Source organism: Humulus lupulus, chromosome 6 (assembly GCF_963169125.1).
Source record: "Humulus lupulus chromosome 6, drHumLupu1.1, whole genome shotgun sequence".
Lineage (NCBI taxonomy): Eukaryota > Viridiplantae > Streptophyta > Magnoliopsida > Rosales > Cannabaceae > Humulus > Humulus lupulus.
This window is the reverse complement of record NC_084798.1, coordinates 135938861-135944442: the sequence shown is the minus strand read 5'-3', so window position 1 is coordinate 135944442 and position 5582 is coordinate 135938861. Positions and strand designations below refer to the sequence as shown.

Genomic DNA, 5582 nt, shown 5'->3' with positions numbered 1-5582 from the left:
TCTAAATGCAAAAGAATACTAATCTACTTTCTCTTTGTCTTTTTCTCGAATATGAGATTAATTTGTTGATCATTACATTGATATTTTTTTTAGAGATTTTTTTTTCCTAGAATTAATGATCAAATGCAATATCACTTGCATTTTTTCTAGGCATGATACTTGTTTATACTTCTGTACCCTTTGTAGTGGGAATGTTTCAAAACCACTTTGCTCGATGTAGTTACTAAAACTTTATATAATAATGCAAATAAATTATTGCTTACGACTAAACGTAAATTTAATGATACGGCTCATTTTTGTTTTTCTATAACTATAATATTTAGTATGGATTTAGATGATAATATTCAATATATGCATGCATGTCATTTGTTTTCATCATATATACAATATATGAATTTCAAAATAATATATATCGTCGGCTACCTATAGCTTGACATATGTGTAATAGATCCTCAAGTTCGTTTAAGTCATACAGAGCAACAGTAATTTCAAATTTAATAACAAACTAGTCAAAAAAATTGACTTTTGTTTATTCATGAGGTGGATATTAATGTATGAAAAGATAATGTTATTTAAAGAAACTTGCGCGTGTTGAGGACTGTTATTGATTCAACATTAACAAATTTTTTTATAGAATAATATATAGGAATTATAATATTATATAGAATATAAAGAAACTTGTACGTTTTTATTTGCTTCAGTAACAGTGGTAGTTTACATCCATATTTGACAAATAATTTTAGTCAAAATTATTTTTTTACTAAAATATTTCTATTTTGATATGATATATTTAAGAAAATTCAAATGAATAAATAGATTTTTTTTCTCCCAATTATTACCACTACGCAATTTGTCATCACAATTTTTTTTCCTTGTTAAAAATTTGTGCCAAATTATTAAAACTATTATATATGGATCCTTCAACGGGCACAATTGTCACTACCCGGGCCCTACACTGCGACAGATATGTAATATCCATATTTTTTTTTGAAAATAATATTTATAAATGATCATTTATTTTATACTATATAATACCGTAATTATAAATAAATAAAATAATAGAATAACTCCTATAACTATATATAAAAATATTAGTGAAAGATAGAAGGAATAAGAAGAGAAAAATACGACTGAAATATTGATTGTATATTGACTGTATTAATTGCTCCAATGTTACATTCATAAGACTAATATCAATTGGTATTTATATACAATTGGTGAGGAGACAGAGGGAATAACTAAGAAATATTCAGAGTACGAAATTCTTGATTTTGTGCAAACGGTTACACTGAAATGTACTATTCCCAATCATTGCTAGCTGTCATTGTAGTGGTCATCATCAATTTCCTTTTGAGCAATTCCATTATTTTCAACATGCCCCCTCAAGCTGAGTTGTGGAGAGAATGAAACTGTCAGCTTTCTTTTAAGATAATGATATTGTGAAATGCTCAGGGACTTTGTAAGAATGTCAGCTATTTGCTCCTCAGTAGGGATGTATCTTACCTCCACTTCTTTGTTCAATACTTTGTCTCTAATAAAGTGCACATCAATTTCAATGTGCTTTGTTCTTGAATGGAATACAGGATTGGATGCTAACAGCCTTGCACCAGAATTGTCACATCACATTATGGCTGGACCATTGCATTCAATGCCAACTTCAGTGAACAAGGATTGCATCCATACCACCTCAGTGCAAGCTTGAGCTAAGGCTCTATATTCAGCCTCCGTGCTTGAACGGGCCACAGATGTTTGTTTTCGAGAACTCCAACTAACCAAGTTCTTGCCAAAGTATATGCAGTAGCTAGTTGCAGATTTCCTATCGTCAAGAGAGCTTGCCCAATCCGAATCACAAAAGCCTTCAATGGTTAAGGTTGAGGCGCGAGTAAACATGATTCCTTCTCCAATTGATCCAGCAAGGTATCACAATATTCTCTTGCAAGCACTCCAATGGTTTTGGGTAGGGGCTTGAAGAAATTGACTTAGTTTGTTCACAGAGTATGTAATGTCGGGTCTGCTGAGTGTAAGATATTGAAGGGCACCAATAACACTTCGGTACAATGTAGGATGATCAAAAGAGGCAGTGTCTTGGAGACTTAGTTTGTTACTTTGATTCATAGGAGTGGGGCAAGGCTTGGCACTGATCATGTTGGTCTTTTGAAGGAGATCAATTGTGTATTTGGTTTGAGATAAGTGGAGACCATGATGCCCCCTAGTTATCTCAAAACCAAGAAAGTATGTGAGAGAGTCGAGAGTTTTGAGAGCAAATAAGGACTGAAGTTTTGAGATTATAGTGGAGACCTGAGTTGCATTATTTCCTGTAAGCAAAATGTCATCAACGTACACTAGCACATAAACAACAGCTTCACCATCATTGTAGAAAAACTGAGAAGTATCAGACACAGAGTTTTTAAAACCAAGAGCAGCAAGGGAACCTTTGAGTTTATCAAACCATGCCCGGGGTGCCTGTTTTAAGCCATAAAGAGCTTTGTTTAACTTACACACAATAGTAGGATTCTTGGGATCAATAAAACCAGCAGGTTGCTCCATGAAAACTTCCTCCTGAATAATGCCATTTAAAAAAAGCATTGTCTATGTAGATTTGTTGGATATCCCAGCTGTTGGTTACAGCCAAAGAAAGGATGACACGAATCATGGAATGCTTGACAACCAGGCTGAATGTTTCAAAGAAGTCAATACCGGGTTGTTGTTGAAAGCCCTTGGCAACAAGACGAGCTTTGTAACGATTGACAGTACCATCTGCATTATATTTGATTCGAAAAACCCATTTATTGTCAACTATGTGCATATGAGGTTGTCGAGGTACAAGATGCCAAGTTTTATTTTTCACAAGAGCAGTGTTTTCATTTTCCATTGCAGCGTGCCATTTTGGAGAGTTTAAAGCTTGAGCCATTGAGGTTGGTACAGTATCTTCAGAGGTGGAGCAAATTTGGGAGTGAGATGAAGTGTTGAGAAAGGTTTTTGGTTTGAATATACCGGCTTTAGAGCGAGTTGTCATGGGATGGCCGATGTTTTGGATGGGTTTAGGTACAGTTTCTGGTGCTGCTGAGGGTTGAGTAGGCTGTGGGAGTGGAGAGGCAGAGATAGGTAGATTAATTTCAAGTGGCAAGGTCGAGTAAGAGTGATCTGTATCTGATGAAAAGTGTGAGGGAGATGGAGAGGAATTTTGAGTTTTACCATGACTGAGTGAAGGTGCTGAACTTGAGGTTGATGTAGCAGGAGATAAGTCGGGGGCTGGTGAGCATTGGCTATTATCAACATCAGTGTTTACTAAGCCATCATTTTCCTGCATAGACTAAGATACAAATGGAAGCCATTGACTGTATTTAATTTGGTTAGAGCAGGTATTTATTTCAGAATTTTTGAAGTTAGAGACAGTAAAACCAGCTTCAAAAGGGAAGTCTAATTCATTAAATTTGACACTTTGAACAATATCAATTCGTCCAGAGGGATGTAGGCATCTGTATCCCTTATGATTGGGACTGTAGCTAAGGAAAACACATTTTATAGATCTAAAGTCTAATTTGTGTTGGTTATAATCTCTGAGATGAGGAAATGTAGCACCTCCAAACACATGTAGAAAATTCAAATTTGGTTTTACTTTGAACAAAACTTCAATGGGAGATTTTTGATTAAGAGTTGGAGTAGACCAGTGATTAATGAGAAAGGTGGCAGTACTGAATGACTCCCACCAGTAATGAAGAGGCATGGAGGCTTGTGTGAGTAATGTTAGGCCCATTTCAACTATGTGGCGATGTTTCCTTTTCGATTTACCATTTTGTGGATGAGTATGGGGACAATGATGACTGAAATGTATTCCTAAGAAGTTTAAGAATGGCACAAGACTTCTATACTCACCACCCCAATCGGAGTGGAGAGTTTTTATTTTATGATCAAACTTTCTTTCAACAAATTTTTGGAAATTTATGAAAGTTTCTTTTACATCAGATTTTAATTTTAGTGGATATATCCAAGTGAAATTGCTGAAATCATCTATAAATTGGACATAATATCTATATCCATCTTTAGACAATATTGGTGAGGGTCCCCATACATCCGAATGGATGATTTCAAGTGGTCTGCTGGTAGATTTTGTAAAGGATTGATACTGCTTATGCTTAGATTTGCCAATATGACAGGCATCACAAAAAGTGGGAAGATTTTTAAAACATATTTTTTCTTTTTGCAACATGTTTTTCATTACATTTAGACTTGGATGACCAAGTCTCATATGCCAAACATTGAGGCTGCTGGTATTAGCAGATTGAACAAACAAGGTTTGGACTGGACTAACATGTTCATTTGATTGACTCTTACAACATGACATTGAGACTGAACTCTTCTTGGAATTTAGAGACACAACAGAGAAACATGAGTGTTGATTTCTTGAGGGACTGGATTGAAAAGATGACTTAGTAAGTTGAAGTTGATAAAGGCCATTGCTAAGCATTCCCCGAGCTAGCTCCTTCCTCGTAGACAGATCCTTTATCACACAATAGTCAGAATAAAACTCAATATAAACAGGGTTATCATTGGTTAGTTGGGATATGGATAATAAATTTTTGTTTATTTGAGGGACACAAAGTATATTATTGAGCTGCAAATGAGAAGATGACTTATGCAGATGTAAGGTATTAGTGCCAATCTCAGTTATCAAAAGGGGTTACCCATTACCAATGAGAAGTTGAGTAATACCTTTGTTTTCAACCTTGTGTTGCAGGTTCTGAGCATCAGCAGTGATGTGGTTCGTTGCTCCACTATCTTTGTACCACGAGTTGTCAAGATGAGCACCAGTGGAGGAGGAAGAGTATAAGGCATGTTGACCTTGACCAGGGGATTGTTGGTTTGCATAAGCATTTGAACTGGGCTGATTTGAGCCTGGTGTGGGAGCTTGGAAGTTGATGTCAAAGCGATGATAGCATTTGGACACAACATGACCAACACGGTTGCAAAGCTGGCACACAGGACGATTGCTTCTTCCTCGACCACGGCCACGACCACGGGGAGAGTATCCTCTTCCTTGAATGCCATTCGGACCTGCATTACCATTGAAGTTAACAGATCTCTAGGAACAGGAGTGTTGAGCTGCTCAAGTCGCATTTCCTGAGTTTGTAAAAGAAATTGAACTTCCTGCAGGGTTATAGTATCAGGTCGAGAGGTAAGAGTAATTACAACAGGGTCATAATCGTGTCCAAGACCACCTAAGATATACAAAATTAGATCTTCATCAGATATAGTTTTCCCCGCAGCAGAGAGATTTTCAGCAATACCAGTCATCTTTAACATGTAATCATGAATAGACAAATTCCCTTTCTTGAGAGACTGAAGTTGGAATCGAAGCTGGAGAGTCCTAGCTTTAGACTGTGTAGTAAAAAGAAGTTCAAGGGTGTGCCAAACCTCAAAGGAAGTTGTACACCTTACAACATGACCAAACATGGTCTCTAAAATGGAGTTGAGCATCCAGGAGAGAATAACTAGGTCCGTGCGCCGCCATAAAACATTACCAACGTTTAGTTGTCGTGGTTCATCAGGAACAGGTCCGCTAGTGGTGTTATCTACGAACT

The 5582-nt window shown here is 36.5% G+C and overlaps 1 pseudogene; it reads right to left on the bottom strand.

The window, feature by feature from the left end:
* Window positions 1-5160: 5160 nt before the first annotated feature.
* Window positions 5161-5256, bottom strand: LOC133787797 (small nucleolar RNA Z247; annotated as a pseudogene).
* Window positions 5257-5582: the final 326 nt, after the last annotated feature.